A 14,337-nucleotide genomic window follows, 5' to 3' on the forward strand; every position below is an offset into this window, starting at 1 on the left:
AGAGAGCGCTCGCGCTTCTCGAACAGAGAAGCGCGCTTCTCAGACATGTGATAGAAGAGTAATTACTCATTGACATCCACCCATGCGCAGCCATACGGCTACAAAGGAAAGCTATACAGCTTTCTCAGAAACTTCGTAGTTAAAGAAAAATTCGTCCTAGTCCGGGGTTCAAACCCGGGACCTCAGCTCTACCGGAGCAGTCGCTCTACCAAATAGTACCGGTAGAATCAGCTATCTTGCTAAATCATCACTGTCATTTCCTCTATTGGTTAGACACAAGGAGGCTGCAGGTAGCCGAGTCCAGATAAGGAAAGCAGCGGACGGAGGAAGTTCCTCAAGTGATGAAAGCAACCAAGGAGGCCATGCACGCTGCTCATCTGAAAGAACAGAAGCTAGGGAAAGGCACATTCAGCGGATTTGGCCCTGGAAAAAACCTGAGTCTGGCTACCACCACTTGTTAGGCGTACTAAATTACAGCATAACTTTACTGGAATGTTGTTCAATTTTACAGGAAAACATAACACATATTTATTTTGAGAAGGCGTGCATCCTGTTAATTTTAAAAACTACCATCAAGACACGTTTCATGAAAATATCGGCTGCAGTGTACTCATCAGGGTCCGGGCAAATCCATATTGTTTGGTTCTTCGCCAAGAGCACAGTTCTAAGACGCTCTTTAAATTTACATCCCTTGAACAATTCACCGCTTTATTGAAGTAAGGCTAATGAGTTTCAGTGTTTTATGCATTGCTTTTTTTTACATTAAAACAAGTTTTGAATGGTGTTTCGCCAATTATAAATAGATATCCTAAGAAGCCATTGCATGCTTTGAATCTATATCGTCATGGTGCCCATGCCATGTACAAAAGTTATTAAGCGAAAACCTATATGCGGCCGTTAGATTTTTTTTTGTTAATGTAGGCAGTCATACTTGCTCTGAATGTTACATTTTGATTAGTGTCGGCATAAGCTTTTATGTATAAGCATTTCTCAGCTAAAACGTATTATATTGCAACTGATATTGTGCAAAATATCTCTCTATGTTGACGTTGCACTATAGAAAACCTCTGTGCTAGAACGGAAGAGACTCCTTGTGAACTGTTACATATACAAGCAGGAAATATGAAAACCGATCGAGGTAGGATACGAGAAAAACGTTAAATATTTCAAGATCAGGAGCGCCCTACTCCATTAGTGAGCAAAAGTTGATCCTGTTTTTTCGGCGCTATGAAAACCATTCGTTCCCGCTTGTCAAAGTGATTCAGGACATGCGTATTGCATTCCGGCTCTCTGCATCTTGTGCTGAGGACAGAAGAAAGCCCCTAAATGCGAAGTTTGTAATCTCAAGGGCGTGCGTCTAAAAGAAAGTCACAGTTCCTGTAGCTCCTGCTCCATTCATGCACCAGTGCACCAGCTAAAACAAGGCAAGGAAGCGATAAAAGGAAATGGCTGATTTCTGTAGATATGTGCCCTGAACAAACATTCTATGTTGAGACAAGGAAAAAAAAAACAGCCAAAACGGCTTTTCATGCTGTCTTTCGGGAGTTTTTTTTTTGTTGTTTTTGCCACGTGTGTTCGACACAAGGCCCCCTTTTCCTGTTTCTAAGAATTCGTGTTGCACTTATGTTCGTAAAAAGTACCGAGTTTATGTTTCAAGCAGAGCCACTTTTATTTAGCGCCAGTGAATTGAAATCCTTCAAAGATTTTCGCAAAGGAATAAGCAAACGACGGAGCGGTTTCTAAGCCTTAAATCTTCACTGAAATGCACCATGAATGCAAACTTCGAGCGCTTCACGAGAGAAAATATACAGTATGTTATTTTAAAGTTTGGCTTTTTGCCCTAGCATGAGAAAATTGAGCAACTTTTGGTGCGCATGCGCCGCTAACCAAAATAAAAACGGGCATCCACTCCGCTCAGCGGCCTGTTGTTAAAGAAAAGAGAGAATGGAAGCATTAATTTTTCAGAGAATTTTGTTTTGCACTAATAAACGCGACAAATTAAATTTCCAGTTTTCTTCAAAGCCTCAACATACAACTTAATATCCCCTCTTCTCCCTTCTTTCCGTTTCAAGGGTATCGTGAATGCTTTTTTGCTCATTTTTGTAGCTTTTTAGTGCTGGTGGAGCCCCACCATCTTCAGAATTTCCCGACGCTTGACACTTGGGCAGCTACAATTTCAAAAGCCTCTACGTTGTCTCTGCAGTTTAGATTAGCTGTCCTTCCTTGCCATCCGCAAGTGATTTCTATATTTCTCTAGGTGAGATAACTTATATATTCATACTACCAACAGAGGAGAGCTTCCATAATTATATTCTGAATAAATTTCTAGAACTTCTTTTTAAGTTCTGGCCTATTCGGCATAGCCATTCACAATGGTTTTGCGGCGGTTGCACACAATCTAGAAAAGTTCAGGCATAAAACTTTCCACGAGATCACTTACCGCGCGGATGCAAACAGGAAGTGAATAACAGCACATCAATACTCAACAATTCTTCAGAGAACTGCTGAACCACAGGCTTAGGAGCGCCATATGTACAGTAGCGGGTATTAATCTATGAGCAGAAATAAACTATTAGCAGAGACGTGGAACGGGAACTCACAGCGTTGCAGCCGGCGAAAACACCGATGAGTACAAGGCCGTTGTAACTTTATTTGGAAGTTACGCTGAACATTCTCTTTGGGGCGCGACAATAAAAGCTAGTGTATAAAACAGCCGAACAGTTATTTAATAACTTTATTTACAAGGTTACAGGTCAGAAACGACAAACTGTTCTTGATGTTTATGAATTTGGACGAAATTATCTTTAAAAATGAGCGCATAATGAGGTAAAGCTGATTTCCCTTTGGGCATTTAGAATCATAATAATGGCACTATACACGCCTTTAATCTAAACCGATATTCTGAAGTCAAGGAGGACACTAACAGTAGTACTATATTTCACAGCCAAAACAACGTCATCTCTGCACGCTCGAGCCTTGGCAAGGAAATGCTGAGACGGGGCATAACGAGTCGGTGTTCGTGCTCATCTGACGTATATTGTGTACTGCAGTGTCGAAACTCATCACAAATCTAAATGCAGCACGTGCCTCGACGGGCTTTTTTGCCTCGAGCATAGAAGTACGTCTAAGGCATCAGGCTTAAGTTGATAGTGTGCTGCAGTAAAATGTGGAATGCTTTTAAAATTTTCCTCATCGGTTGCCATTAATCAGCATGCTGATATGGAGAGTTAACGTACACAACTTCATTTCTTTACCTGTGCAGCACACTGATAGTAAACAGCCTAATGCGAAATTCATGCATTTAGAACAGCGCTGAATTTATCTCCCTGAAGGTGTATGCGATGAAATTCTTCTCTTTTGTGCATGCATTCTTCCCTCAAGCTTTCTCGGGGGGCGTATATGCACCACAGTCTTATTTAAGGCATAGCAAAACTGCAGAGAAGCATTGATTTTTTTCCCCCGTGAAGCACGTTGTGGCTTCAGAAACAAAGCAACATTTCATATCGTGCTCACCAAGCCTCATTTCAGCGGCGGCATCGGGGGCCGTGTTTTCCCGAACAGTTTCGTCATCGCGTAAGCAAATATGCAGTGGTGATGCAACGACCGGACCCATAACTAACCGCGAAGAAATAACAAAAAACTGAACGCACGAAAACTCCTCACATTTCTCTGCCAAACTTTGAGCGCACATACAGGCCAGCAGGGAATGGGTTCTCAAGGGAAAATAACAAGACCAGCCTGAAAACGAAGCGTCGGCAATCTTTCGGAATCCGGCGCCTTTGTAACGAGGCGACGTGACACGGCCGCCGCGAGATTGCCTCTGGGGCAAACAAGGCGTCCAGAAGCATCTAGGCAAGCAGCTGCTGCAAAACTCAGCTCATCCCGCACGATGTCGACGCAAACCACTTACCTGCAGTCGCCATATTTCATCTACCTTCTACTCTATCTCCATATTTTTATTAAGTGGACCAAGTGTCGTGCTTTGAGAATTTTACGTTCAAGAGCACTGCACATTTCCCTGACTGATGCGACCTCTGCCCACAGCCGGGAAAGGAATCCTTTAGAGCATGTTTAGAATTTCAGAAATTTGTTTTATTTCTACCACCCACGCTTGTCCGTAACTAGTAGTTAGGACAGAACAGGCCGATAAATCTCTAGTTTGCTCCCGTATTAAACCTCGCCCATGGTCTTTCTTTAGTCCAGCTCCTACAATTCAAGCGGTGATACGATTTACGCATACTTTATATGTGAGCAACGTAAAAGTTTAATTTGAAGTGGCGTTGAAAGACGAAAAATGGGTTAGGCGGGAACATTTACCTGCTATCTTAAAGTACATCGATTTTAGGCTCACCATAATTTCTTTGGCACCTTTGTAGCTCTTCCAAGGAACTGCTTATTCAAATGAATAGCAGGTAATGTACTCAATATGACGCTTACATGCAAAAAGTTCCTCCTTATGTGCAACTAAAACCAAGATCATCAAATTGGTTTTGAAGATATTCTAACTTGAGTGCTCATCGTCTGGTAAACACACACACACACACGCGCGCACACACGCACGCACACACACACACACACACACACACACACACACACACACACACACACACACACACACACGCGCGCGCGCGCGCACACACACACACACACTACCAGCCGTAGCCTCGCATTGTCTTTCGTCTTCCACGACAAAAGTAGCTCTCATCTAACATGAAGACACGATCACAAATGGCACGTGTCCGAAACCGCCTACTGCCCAAGTAATCTATGACTACAGCGTCAATGCGGAACTGGATAATGTTTCCATTGCACAGCAGGTGCAATGGGGGTTCTCTTCCCCGTGTAGAGGGGGTGACGCCGGCACCTCTTCTTTTATAGAAAACCTCTTTAGATGCTTTTGAAAAATGCGCCACTTCTCACTCACATTCTACAGCGCAGTTTAGTGTCCCTTTTTTATTTAGTGTAGCTGAGGACGTCGTTGCTACTGCAACAGCATCGGGACGAAAGCAGAGGATGGCATTGCAGGGAGCAGGGGGAAGGTGAAACTGGTGTGGGAAGGTTGGCGTTGGGTGTAGCCGTTTTCATTCCATTGGAAAAACTCCCGGGATCCGTACACAGACATAGAATTGCTTACTGCAAGAGTGCTTAAATAGCCTTCAAAACTGGCGCACCCATGATATGAGTTTCCCGAAATAAGATACAGCACGGCGAGCCACGATGAATGTGGGCATCGGCACAAGGCAGTTATTGTTCAGTAATGAAAGGCGATCCCTAATAAAAGCAGCACCTACAAAAAATGGCTAAAACCGCAAAGCGTGCACATATGTATATAAAGAACCCAGGCCGTGTGAACTGCACAGGCACGACCGCCCGCTGGATGTTTATTAGCCCTTGGTGCATTTACAGATCAGCTGTAAATGTAAGGCTTGTCAGTGGGTCGAGCGACGGCTGTTGCTGAGACCACAGAAATTATGCACAGCAAAGAGGCGAATAAAAACAGCAAATCAAGAGGGGACGTGGCTCTGAGTATGCAGCTGACATCCTTCATACGGCGTTCGATAGGGCTGACATGAGCGAGTTCTGCCTGTGAGCGTCAGGCTCGACTGATGACCAAACGCAACATGGCGTTCCTGTCGACTAGCGATATCCCCACTCCACGTGCAGTCTACATATATTAAAAAGCCTTGATTGCTGCCCAAGTTTTTCTTTTTAAATACACACCGTCCACACATCTATCAGGAATGTTTGAGCACCAAAACAGAACACAGTAAGCCCCAGACAGTCAAGCTAACAGCCTCTGCTGTCTACGGTCTCTACGTTTAGCCAAACCATAGCGTTACATACTGATCACTTAATAAGCAGCCTTCGTTTTGTCGAAAATTCACAAGGTGCAAATGATCGCAGTCTCGTTTCGCTTAATTTCGCAAAGATATATCCAAAACTGAAAAACGTCCCCTATCAACATTCTTTAATCTATCAAGAACATTATATTTAGCTGCTATAGAGCTGCTGTCGTCAGTGATAAGAATTCAGTGAATTTCGACGTTGCGAAGGGGCGTTCCTCTCCACATGCGTCTTTTTTTTTACAACCTTGAACTTTAAACCAATTGTCCTCACTACTTATTTTAATGCATTCCGGTACAACGAGTCGAAAGCGTTTCTGTCGTAAGTAGGCATCGCCTCTGCATGCGAGTTACTGGAATGGGGCGCTGATTCACGTTATTAATATGAAATGTTTGCGAAAACACTCGATATAATATATGACACTCTGAACTTACCGCCCAGACAGCCTTGTCTGAGAGGTCCTTGCATCCAAAAAGCCGTCTAGACATCGTCGCTTTTTTTGTCTGGTAGAGTATAGTAGAGAGGCTGCAATATTGAGCTAGTGAGAGCTTGCTGTATAGCTGCGAACTCAGAAAACCCCATTTTGGCGAAACGCGAGACAAGTGATGGGCAATATTTACGCTTCATGAAACGAGTGCCCTTACCCGATTGCGATAACCCCGGCTATTTGAATATATACAGCCAGCGCGCACTAAAATCTGGCGCTATGACTATGTTATTATTGCAGTTCAGCCGAAACCTCTCTGACAGTATCTTTGCTTCTTGTCTCTTTATTCCATCGCCACAAAAGCTCTGTAGTCTAGAAAAGACACAATGGCCTTGCTTAATATAAACAATATGCCATCCGCAACATCCCATTTGAGCGAAATAAGCCATTTACTTCAAATGACGTGCTACGCTTTTGTGGACGTCGAGTGCAACCTTCTTTTCCTTCAGTCTTTTTCACCAATCTACTCTGAGCCGTGACAGTAGCGTGCCTATCGGTTGTTTCTGGGCAGCAGTTAGTAAGCAGTTCCCAAGAAAGCGGTGAAAGACGGTGGCAAGCCGACGTTGCAGACATATGATGTAATGCTTACTGCCGTACAGACTCGCAAACTACTTTTACCTTATAAATGAAGGCGCAACACAAAGCTTATAAAATCTCTTTTTTGCATATCGTGCTTTGGATTCATTTAGGTAATTAATTTTTCGCAAGCCTGTTGCGCTCCTCGTCTATTAGAATAAACTAGTCAATTGTTTTTTTTTTTATCGTAGGCTACTTGGCTTTATGAGCATGAGCAGATTCCGCAAGACGAATAGTGCGTGACGAAAAGCATAGCATGGGTAACAAATATTTCACGCAGTGTAGTGCATCTAAGCTTGTTTGACGCTGTACTGGCCAGCATTCCGCGAATTACAGCCCAGAGGACGACCAAATGAATAAAAAGGTGCGGTCTAATTTGTGCTATGCCGGGGCTACCTAGCTGTGTTTGCTTGCTTGCTGCTCCGTATTTTGATGCCATATATGCATACCGAGCTTTGCCAGCCAACATATTGACAGTAGGTTGGCAGTAGGTATCGTTTATCGTCGTCAATCGCAGACAACGCACTCTTAAGTGGGTACTCTTCCTAGAAAAAAGCACATCTGTGTTTCTTCGGTAACCGAGATGCTTAAGGCTTTGCATACGCTTCTGCTTGCGCCTCGGGAAGCATGATGTAATCAAGGTGGGACCTAAAATTGATTTGAAGCATTTTATTTGAGTTGGTTGTCTGGTAGCGCGCGCGGACAAAGTAAAAAGAAAGAAAAGAGTGAGCACAGCGAGGCCAGAACATGAACATTAAATTCAACATCGCTTAAAAATAGACTGCCATCTTAAGTAGCACAAAATCAATGCAAAGAATGCGAACTGACAACGTGTTGGTTCAGTTTAGAGGAACGTGCCGAAGCCAAGCAGCAGCGTCGTACGTATCCGATGAACAAATCGCAGCCTTCGTCGTCGCACGCGCAGAGAATCTACACGTTGAGAACGTGAAACGGAGGCAAAGCAACATAGGCAGAAAGGCCCTACGTATCGAGAATAAGAAGAGCTAGACAAAAGAGAGGGCAGTAAAGACTGAGATGAGTGAACGTGAAGCTGAAGCGATTGAAGAACTATAAGGAGATTCTGAAAATGCAAAAAGTAAAGCGACCGCGTAGTGCAAACGCGAGAACAGCATGGCGTCAACAAATTTCAACATCCTGCGCATCCGTGGCCTGCGTTGCAGCAAAAGTTCAGGTTGGATGTGGGTTCAGGCACGTCAATTCGGACGCGCGTTAAATTTTTTCGGTGGTCTTTCTTTTCGATATGGCATCCAAAAGGCACTCCAAAATACAATCACCTGCTCTACTTCCTCATCGCCACAAAAAAACAAAAAACTTGTGCAATGACTAGATGCTATGGTCGTTGCAAGCACTGTGAATATACCAACTTCGATAAACAAGATAAAAAAGTCAGGAGACGATTAATGTTTGCCTTAAACATATCACACGACAGCGTTAGCGAAGGAGGAGGAGAAGGAATGGCAGTGCGGTTAAGCCGGTGAATAAGCCGGTTTCCTACCCTGCACGAGAGAAAAGGGGTGTGGAATATAAAGCGTTAGTGAGTGCCTTCAGTAGCCTGGGGTCCTCATTGCATATAGCTTGCTAAGCACGGACATTGTTCTTTATTTTTCGTTTTCTTTATTTCTGTCAATATACATCATTTTATTTTTGGCGTCATTTTGGTGCTCTTATTCAGTTTTATTTACCACTCGACACAAAGCGCCTTCTTTTAACGGAGTCGGAAAATCCGTCCTCATTGGTCGAGTGGTAACGAGCCTGGCTCATGACCCAAGAGGCAGCGGTTAGAGTTCCGGCTCGACCGTGTTTCTTTTCGACGCAATTGCCTTTCTTTATTTCGGGGCACTGCTTAATTAATGGTGGCGTAATGACGTCACGCCCTTTAGACCAATGAGGATTTGCGTAGTGATTCTATTACTGTTGCAGTGCGTGATCGGTGTGGGGTATTTCAGGTACCCGTGTGACGTCACGATCTTCTCGACCCATGGGTACTTACTCGACAGCCAAGGCCCCCAAGTGTGGTGGTTTCTCCACTGAAGCGCACGCAATAATCACAAATACAAAAAAAAACGAATATAGTCTCGCATTTGCAATAAGCGTGCGGGATTTAAATCAAGGCAAGTTAAAGCGGGCAGTCATTACGATCCCGAATGACACAAAAGAAGCCGAAAAGCAAGCAAAGCTCACATGGAAACCAGCTCATCAGCAGCCCGTATAGGGGAATGTAGTTGCCCATGCCGCAGCCCTAAGCACTCCTACGCGCGGAACCTAAACACACACGAGCGCAAAAACTCAGACATGCTGACCACATACTCTGAAATCATACAACACTATAGGCCGGACTGAAGGAAATACGCACCCCTGACTGAAGAACTACAGAAAGAAGAGGAAATAACTTTGAGAAGAATACAAACACATACTCAAGCCCCCCAATAGGCTCCCAAAGCATCGCCGGGTGGCGCTGCTGCGCCTGATGTGCAGCGCCATCTATGGGAGAAAAGTGAAAACTGGGGCGCTGCTCGCTGCTCGCGCTGCTTTCACCACGCTTCTTTGCACGCGCGCTTCCTTGCACGTGCGCGCGCCCGCGCTGTCGCGATGTGTCGCCTGCATGAGCCACAATAAGATCGTTCACACTGACGCGCAGTACTGCAATGCAAACTTAATTAAAGGGGGGAAACTGATTAGTCGCGTCTACTGTGTGGAGCAGACGGTCGACGATGAGGAGGCCCATTTGACTGTAAAATGCGTTTCTCGAGTGAGTATTAACGTCGTACTGTATGACATGTAACTAGAGGTAAGTCCACGGTATAATTATATGCTCGAAATATGCGAAGTACTATCAGCTGTGAGAAATAAAGCGAGACACTTGTTGATCGTAGTTGTCAGTTGTTGCATGCGATGCGCAGGGCGATCCACTTACGTGCGAGTCGAAAGGACATGCCACCAGGCAACAGTTCGTCAACATTCTACTCCACCTTGGGGGAACCCCCTAAACATTTGACCACCATTGTTCACACTTGCAAGTGCGACCTGCGAGTCGCCTTCTTGCTTGAAACGAAAACTCTCCGGAAAAACATTGCTTGCGCGCTTTCGAGAATTTCGTCTGCTTTGACCGCGTCTCCTGCACTCGCGCTCGGTGCGATTCTCAATGCACTACGGTGACCAGGAGGATGTCGTGACGGTATTGATGGGCACCGCAGTCGTATAAGCGTCATGATGACAGCGACAGCGGCGCGCTTTTTAGGGCCGGCCTGCCGACCTGTTTGCCTGCCGCCGCCGTCAGAAAAATACGATAATATTGTTTGTTCGCGTTCATACCAAACCCTGGAGTAGAGCAACGTCAAAAATGAATCATTTTTGAGGATCGTTGGCCAATACCGAGCTGCTGGTAGAAGCGATAACTGCGATACAAGCATATTTCTTTTCCAAAGCCGCTTTGCTGATGCCCAGTGCTGCTCGCCTGTTGTCACCTGGCTCCGCAGTTAAAGGCATCACGGAAATCGGTCACGTCTTTGTTTTATTATGTGACGGTGAACATAGTAAAACGGTGACGCGAGTAGCACCTTTATTACAGCGCTGGCCAGTTCCGAAGTGCCCTCAGCTACAGCATCGGTGCGAAATGATTAGGCTTAGCGACGACTACGGCAGCGAGGGAGCAGCGCAGCTCGTCGCCCGGCGTGGCCGCGGGCGACGTCGTTGCCGAAAGCTCTACTGTCCGCGGACGGCGTCATTGCCAAAAGCTCCACTGTCTCGCCGATGAGTTCAGCGGCTTGCGACTCCCAGTCGCAAGGCTGGAAAATCGAGCAGCGAGCGACTTGCCTGCGCGTCGTCTGTCACTTTTTTCGTGCATGGTAGGGACAGACTCACTGGCTCTCCGAAGAGCGCGGCCGCATACTCGCGTGTTCGCGGTAAGAGTGGATCACCGTGTACATACGCTTTGGTTTTTACATTACGGCCTTCGTACTACCTCCTTTTCGCTTCGCCGAGACCGCGTCTGTCAACGCGAAGATTGCGCCTCGCGCGACTCTCCCGTCGCACGTGCACACAAAGCTAGCAGGGCGTCTGCTACGGCGCCGCCCCGAGTTTCCGCTGCTCGCCGCTGCGGCGCTGGCGTCGCGCTCCCAAACTTGAGCTTGGGTTCCCTATAACTTCACGCAATCTGCTCAGAATAGCATGGGTCTCAAAGCGCACCCTATGGCATTGAGGCCTACCTATACCGCATGGTATCAGCCTGCCAAGACAACACAGAAATAGAAAGGGGACAAAGAAGAGATGATTAAGCGGTGGTAAGAAATGCCTTCCAGCTCACAGCTGAAGGTTCCGTAGGAGTTGGCCAAAAGGGCTAGAGCGGCTGCATAATCGAATGAATTCCAGTAATAGGGTGACAGAAAATCAATTTTAGTTCCAACTAAAATGTTTTCATCATGATGCCACTTGTCGCCAGTATATTCCCTCAAACGAAAGGTGAAGCATCCTGAAAGTTTTTTTTTACCTTATCTCGTTCGTTCGTTCGTTCGTTCGTTCGTTCGTTCGTTCGTTCGTTCGCTCGTTCGCTCGTTCGCTCGTTCGCTCGTTCGTTCGCTCGTTCGTTCGCTCGTTCGTTCGCTCGTTCGTTCGTTCGCTCGTTCGTTCGCTCGTTCGCTCGTTCGCTCGTTCGCTCGCTCGTTCGCTCGTTCGTTCGCTCGTTCGCTCGCTCGTTCGCTCGTTCGCTCGTTCGTTCGTTCGCTCGTTCGTTCGTTCGTTCGCTCTTTCTTTCTTCCTTTCTTTCTTTCTTTCTTTCTTTCTTTCTTTCTTTCCTTCTTTCTTCCTTCCTTTCTTTCTTTCTTTCTTTCTTTCTTTATTCAATACTGCAAACCTTATACAGGTCCAAGCAGGGTGGGTAAAAGGGCAAACAAAACAATAACAAAGTTAGTAAGCATCAAAGTGGGGCGAAAGGCAATAAAGAATCATTCCAGTCCGTTACTGTGCGAGGAAAAAATGAAAACTTGAATAAATCTGTACGTCCAAAATACGGCGTCAGAGAATTAGGATGATGGTGGCGTGTATACCTCGATGTTGAAAGCCTTGAACTATGACGATGTCCGCTGAAACGAAAACCTGACACTGTGTGCGCCGCGAGGCGCACACATACAGGCTAAACGTTTATGCGCACATGGGTTTGTATCTACTTTTTAACGACAAATAATTAGGCAAATGACGCTAAGTGTGGTTAATGAATTTGAGGTCTGAAGTTTTAGAGCAGTTTAAAAAGTGGCACAGGACCTCCAGTATTTGTTTCGGTCTCTTCTATACCGTTAGTGTGCCGGTCGCCTTTGTTTTTTCTGATTGCTGTTTATTTTCAATTAATACTTTTAGCCAGAAATATCAAGACCTTAGCTATTCCAAATTTTGAGGCCTTTATGACAAATTTACGGCACAAGACCGCATTCAATACGTAGAGCAGTAATTGCGATATGAAGCCACGTTGATTACAGCGCTCTCTTGGCGGGCCACTTGAAGTGTGCGGGTTTCGATCTGCCTTTCTTGTGCCAGCCTTTGATACAACACAATTTTTTCTAGCACGGAAGGCTCCATTCCAAACAACCATGAATGCAGTGCCTAGATTCAACACGCCTTAACGAAATCAGATCGCTAAACATCACTCTCCTCATGTTTCCACGAGCATTTTAAGATACAGGCGCCATATGGACCAGATTTTGCATGTAGAAAGTTTCTAGAAACAATGCTAGAAGTAATTTTCAGGCTAGCAGGCGTGTCACCGAGGCCGGCCTTTTTCTTCTCTGAAGCAGAAGTAACTACCACTCAATTTTAAGCATGTCAAATTAAGACTGACAGTCTGCATATTTAGTAGCACAGTTAGTGACTTCGTTTAATTTCCTGCGTTGCGTTCAACACAAACAAAGGAATAAAGGGCAATCAGCAAGTTTCGTAAAAGACGCATTGCCCTGTTTTTACGCAATCTCCAGTCTAAAGAAAACTTTGTAGATTTATTTACTGGACCGTGGATTAAATTAATAGCCTCACTGGCACTGAGGGATATCTGAGGCACTTGTCGTTTTGCTGCCCAGCGCGGCGACTGCGTACCTGTCCAAGTGTCGCCAGTTTGTCATATGCAAATATGCGGCCGTTTTTCGGGATGTCCCTATTTTGTCTTAATTTACACGTCCAGAAGTTTGCTATGACCCGCAAGCTCCCCGCGCTGTCGAATGTGCATTATTCGCGAGTCAGCGACTTTCTACACCTGATGCTTGCAACTCATGCTGTCTCATACATCACTAAATCCTTGAGTGAAAAAAATTCACACGTAGTATATGCATGAGCTCTTAGTGACGCTATGCGTAATCTGTTCGTATACTACTGAGAAGCAGGCATTGGAATAATTCAGAAATCTCAAGACCTACTTCTGATGGAAAATGCGAATATCCTCCTAATGGCGCTGTTGTGTGAGGACACTAAATTTTTCGGAGTACGCTTCCGCTCTCGAATGACGCCTACTACAATAATAAACATGAATCGTCTCGTAGAATTTGTCAGCGCTCAATAAATAACAGTGCGGTAGCTTTTTGCAATCCATCTCTACCTGAATGTGTCCACCAGAGTATCGAACGTTCGACCTCGGAGTCAGTAGCACAAGTCAGTAGCCAAGGAGCCATTGTGCCAGGTCATTTAACATTTGGGAGTACACGGAACAAAACAAGTACACTGGCTTGGGTCTAAAAGCTGTTGCTAGATACTGAAACCAGCAGGAAAGTATGAGTGTTACAGTGGCATAGCTACTAATCAACTGCAGCTTGTCCATGTGCATTGCACATTGAGAAAGCACTGTAAACTTCTACAGTGAATTTGATTCAAGAGCAATAGCTACTGTGAGAATGAGGCTCCGCGGTGTCCAATATTTATATTTATACTACGACTGCGACCACTAAACAAAAGACCGCAATGTCGAAGAACAACAGCCAATCAACCAAGAGGCCCGGTAGAATCAATAGACTTTGAAGTTGAAGCAAGCGAATAATAAATTTGAACCAGTTGCTTGTAAGTGGGGAGTCCACACTTGTTACCCTTCAGTCCTACACGTGCCCATGACCATGACGAATATGACCTGCTGAATGCATACTGTTTGCACTTTTCAGGAAAGAAAAGGGAGCAGTAGCTGTCTCACTTCTCGGTGGACACTTCAACCGCACCGTCAGCGAAGGCATGAAGGTGGGAGTGAAAGAAGAGAGAAAGAAGTCTTGGGGTTCCTTGTCGCCCACTGATATCGCACAGCACACAATATTATTTCGCGTTACCGGTCAATTCAATGTTTGTTGCACAAGAAACAATGTTTTAAGAACGAATGGCTCGTTCTGTGGCGCCAGCTTTTTAAATCTCATGGAAGTGGAAAATTTCCTCCATGCCCCTTCAGAGCTTGA

General features: G+C 45.3%; 1 protein-coding gene across 1 annotated transcript in view; it reads right to left on the bottom strand.

The window, feature by feature from the left end:
- Positions 1-14,337, bottom strand: part of LOC149371575 (solute carrier organic anion transporter family member 4A1-like) — a 203,366-nt gene that overhangs the window by 35,915 nt on the left and 153,114 nt on the right. The gene's annotated exons all lie outside the window — the stretch shown is intronic.

Source organism: Amblyomma mixtum, chromosome 1 (genome assembly GCF_055824585.1).
Source record: "Amblyomma mixtum isolate Tamu chromosome 1, ASM5582458v1, whole genome shotgun sequence".
In the NCBI taxonomy this organism is placed as follows: Eukaryota; Metazoa; Arthropoda; class Arachnida; order Ixodida; family Ixodidae; genus Amblyomma; species Amblyomma mixtum.